The 5,000-nt window shown below is 41.6% G+C and overlaps 1 long non-coding RNA gene across 1 annotated transcript in view; it reads right to left on the bottom strand.

Moving 5' to 3' along the window:
• Window positions 1-4,005, bottom strand: part of LOC143285125 (uncharacterized) — a 4,046-nt gene extending 41 nt beyond the window's left edge. The window contains exons 1-3 of the long non-coding RNA XR_013055668.1: window positions 3,952-4,005; window positions 2,212-2,353; window positions 1-160 (exon numbers count right to left, since the gene is read on the bottom strand). The exon at window positions 1-160 is cut by the window's left edge and continues 41 nt beyond it. This is a non-coding gene — a long non-coding RNA (uncharacterized LOC143285125). The remainder of the gene's footprint in view (window positions 161-2,211; window positions 2,354-3,951) is intronic.
• Window positions 4,006-5,000: the final 995 nt, after the last annotated feature.

Raw genomic sequence — 5,000 nt, forward strand, 5'->3', positions numbered from 1 at the left:
GGCCGGGAGGGGGGTGGGGGGGGGGGGGGGGGGGGGACTGTTGTAGGAGAGAGTAGCGAGGATACCAGTTCAGTGAATGGAATGGAATCTGATCTTGACAGTCACTGCAGTTCTGTTCATTTCTTGTTCACCAGGTGCAGCACTGAGCCGGTCCTGCTCCCTGCAAAGGTAACAAAGAACTCTAAAGAACGAGGAGGAAATCGAGGAAACATATTTTTGAAGAAAGAAAAAAAAAAAAAAAAGAGCGAGAAAGAGAGACTGAGACTGAGATGGTTTCTTCATGTTTAAGGGCCTTGGCCCCCTCATGAATGGAAATATGAACAGATATACAATAATTGTGATATTGATTATAATTATGGAAACAAAAATCAAAACAAAACAACAACAATACAACAATGGAAATATCATATCAATGATGAGCAAAAGATGTAACAATTGCCCGATATTTAAAAGGCTTTATATAAACACAAAGACAGGTTTCGGATATGTATCATAAATATATTCTCTCTCTTTCCTTTACTTTAGTCCGAAAGAAGAGAGAGAGAGAGAGAGAGAGAGAGAGAGAGAGAGAGAGAGAAGTTGAGAGAGAGAGATAGAGAGAGAGAGAAGTTGAGAGAGAGATAGAGAGAGAGAGAAGTTGAGAGAGAGAGAGAAGTTGAGAGTGGGATGAGTGGGGTAGAAACGGGTGGAATGGAGTGAATGAAACGAGGCACACACACACACACACAAGAGAAAACAACACAAACTAGAGCAATTATAACACACACACACACATACACAAACACACACACACACACACGCACGCACGCACACACACACACACACACACACACACACACACACTCACTCTCTCTCTCTCACACACACACACACACACACACACACACACACACACACACACACACACACAGATGAATGTAAATCGATATCAAACATATAGATATACAATTGTGCATGATTGTGAGTTTATGCGTATGCGTCTCTACCCCCCACCCCCACCCCCCCACTCCTCTCTCTCTGTATAGATAGATAGATAGATAGATACATAGACAGGCCTAGATAGATACATAGATAAGAAGAGCAAGAATAGATAAGAAGAGCAAGAACCTTAGCAGACAACCAGACCTTTCTCTTTGAAAACGCCACAGACAGACTTCCCCCACTCGGGACAGACACACACAACAACCCAACCGTGTCCGAACCAAGCCTTCAACAACTTGACAATTAGGTCGTGTTTAAAACTCCACTCCACTATAACATATGGCTCACTACTACCACCTTGGAGATTTCTGACACAGTCCATAGGGGGAGCAAAACTGTAGTCATATCAGGCATGAAAAAAAAAACCCTGCCCCCTTCCTCCCGCCACTCCGCCCACATCCTCCAGCACCCACCCCACCCCCACCACACACACACACACATCCCCCCACGCCCCACCCCTCTACCACCACCCCATCCCGCCTTGGAGAGAATTCAATGGGCCTGTTTGGGTTTTCCAAAAGGAAAAAGGGCCGAGAGTTTCTCTTGCTGGTTTACCTTTCAACCTTTAAAGGACTGACTTATTAGACACAAAGAGAGAGAAAGTCACACACACACACACACACACACACACACACACACACACAGAGAGAGAGAGAGAGGGGGGGGGGTTGTGTACCTCAAAAGATTCAGACCAAAATCTTTCCTACTAGCAATAAATTTTGGGGTGAGGCGAACTGAAACGATTCAACGGCATAGTTAATGCATCATACCAGTGCATTTCATTATACTGTACAGTTTATACAGTAAGGGAGAGAGGGAGAATGATAGGCTTATCAAGAGCGTCACATATTACAGTCTTGAAGTGTCAGCGTAGATATATGATTATTTTCTTTCGTCAAACTTTTTAATTTAGAGCTGGCTTTTGAATCCTGTACCAATGGATTTGAAATACCGGCATACAAAGGGCCTGTAGAATTCAACAGTGATTGATGGATGATTGAACAGGTCAATCGTGAAAGAAGAGGGATTTTTTTCTTCTGTATATCTTTTTTTTTCCCCTTTGATATACTATGACCTAAAAAGTTTTCAATTTCAGCAACAGTATTTTAACGCTCTCCATACGAACGGCGAAAGAGACGACGTTAACAGCGTTTCACCCCAATTACCATCATCAAAATATTGCGAGCGGAACGCTCTTATACTGAAGAGGTGAATGTTGACAAAGTATACCACAATTCTGACGACGGAAGCTAAAGGTTGGGTCATTCAGACACCCACTGGACATCCGAGGAGTCTGTGTAGAGGAGAAGAGAGGACTGGCCGTACTGAGAGTTAAGAAATGTGTTTGCGTCGACTGTCAGTGTTGAGTACCCTGGAAAAAAAAGAAAGAAAGAAAAAAGAAAGAAAGAGACATACAGACAGACAGAGAAAGAGAAACAGATAGAGAGGGAGGAGACAGACAGACAGACAGACAGACAGACAGATGGAAGGAAAAAGGAAAGAATGGAGATGCAAAGACAATAAGATCGAGAACAGAAAGTAAGACAGAAAGAAAAATAAAGACAATTACAATCAAACATAGAACCAAACCTATAATGAAACTACAAATGATGGAAATGTATGGAAGAATGAAAGAAGAAATGAAAAAAAACGAACGAACGAAAGAAAGAAAGAAAAAAAGAAGAAAGAATGAAAGAAAGAAAGAAGACACACATACAGACAGACACAAAAAATCGAGTCCATAAACTAACCGATAATGAAGCCTCCCACGCCTCAAAATGACAAATAAAGAATGAAAGAAAAAATTGAACAGCAAAAAAAAGAAAACAAAAAAAAAAAAAGTGCAGAACAAGTAATGAGGACCCAAACATCAAAGAAAGACATTGAAAAAAATTAAAGAAGACTGAAGAAATTATATGAAATAACAGAAGAAAGAAAGAAAGGAAGGAAGAAAGACAAACAAACAAGCAAACAGACAGAAGGAATGGAAGAAAGGAAGGACGGAAGGAGGGATGGAAGAAAGGAAGACAGAAGGATTGGGAGAACGGAAAGAAGGAAAGAGGGATGGAAGAAAGGAAGATAGATAAAAAGAAAGAAAGAAAGAAAAGAAAAGAAAAGAAGACATCGGAAACATTGAAACACAATACCAAACCGGTGCGGGATAGGGATGAAACTTCATACCCCCCCCACCCCCCACCGCCCCCTGCCCCCTTCACTCCCTCCTCTCCCCTTCCCCACCACCACACAACCTGTACCATCTCTAAAACAACAACAACAAACAAACGAACAAAACAAACAAACAAACAAACAAAAAAACAACCCCAAAAAAAAAACCCAACAACGAATGACATACAAGTGGATTTCAATGAAGGGAAAAAGAAACAGACAGAATCATCAGAAACTAACAACAACAACACCAACATGGAAACAAATGCCGTAGATAAGACAATAAGATAATCCATGAAAAGAGAAATATATATATATATATATATATATATATATATAGTGAACAATGACAAAACTAAACAAAACCAACACGAAAGAAAACAAACACACAACTGAACAATTAAAGAACACGATAATATACCACAGGTAAAGATAAACAACAACAATAACGGCAACCACAACAATATCAACGACAACAACAACAACAACAACAACAACACACACACACACACACACACACACACACACACACACACACACACATACATGAATGAAATACTGTTAAACACACACACACACACACACACACACACACACACACACACACACACACACACACACACACACACACACACACACACATGAACGAAATACTGTTTAAAAAAAAAAAAAAAAAAAGCAAATACCAAGACAAAAACAAAAACATCCAGCACAACACCACGGATAAAACAAAGACAGAAAATGTCCGCAACACACACACACACACACACACACACACACACACACACACACACGCACACTCACCTGTCTCTTTTGAGCAGCTTACTCCACCAAACCGTGCTTGTATTAATAATGAGCAGCACCAAACCCCACGCGTTTATATGTAGTCAGCGAATGCAGCTTTGGATCGATGTCAAAGTTCCGACTTGCTGAGGGTCAAAGACACTACGCAGTGTGTGTGTGTGTGTGTGTGTGTGTGTGTGTGTGTGTGTGTGTGCAGTAACCAGGTGTGGGAGCCCTTAACATAAGGGCTTTTTGACAGATTAACTCCAGTGTGTGTACACTCTCACCTGTTCAGTGTTTGCTGTGGGGCACAGCGCACACACACAAAAACGCCGACACACACACACACACACACATAGAATCACACACGCATGCAAGCATGCATGCTTGCATATACACACACCGCACGCACACACATACACACAGACATATGTATTCACACACACACACACACACACACATCACGCACGCACACACACACACACACACACACACACACACACACACACACACATCACGCACATCACGCACACGCACACACACACATCACGCACACACACGCACACACATACACACACACACACGCACACACTCACACGCGCGCTCACGTGCTCACCCCTCTCTCTCTCTTTCACACACACACACACACACACACACACACACACACACACACACACACACACACACACACACACACACACACACACACACACGCACACACACACACACAGAGGGAGAGGGAGAGAGAGTGAACCGTGTTGCATGTACATGAATAAGAAGTAAATTAGATTTTGATTTCACATTGTATGACGTATATATATATATTATAGATGACACAGACAAGTCTCCATACACAGGTGTCAAATCCCTTTCTTTACATCGCCAGTTATGAAAGGATAGATATAAATTATGAAATCACACCATATCGAAGTGAATATTTAATGCTTGCTGCCATTGCGACTGAATAAAGAGTACTGACGAAACTTTGTGTATCTTGAAAAGCTTTGCTGTGTCACCGAATGGGATCAAAATGGCATACGTATTGTACATTGTATTTGTATTTCTTTTTA

Source organism: Babylonia areolata, chromosome 8 (assembly GCF_041734735.1).
Source record: "Babylonia areolata isolate BAREFJ2019XMU chromosome 8, ASM4173473v1, whole genome shotgun sequence".
Classification (NCBI taxonomy): domain Eukaryota; kingdom Metazoa; phylum Mollusca; class Gastropoda; order Neogastropoda; family Buccinidae; genus Babylonia; species Babylonia areolata.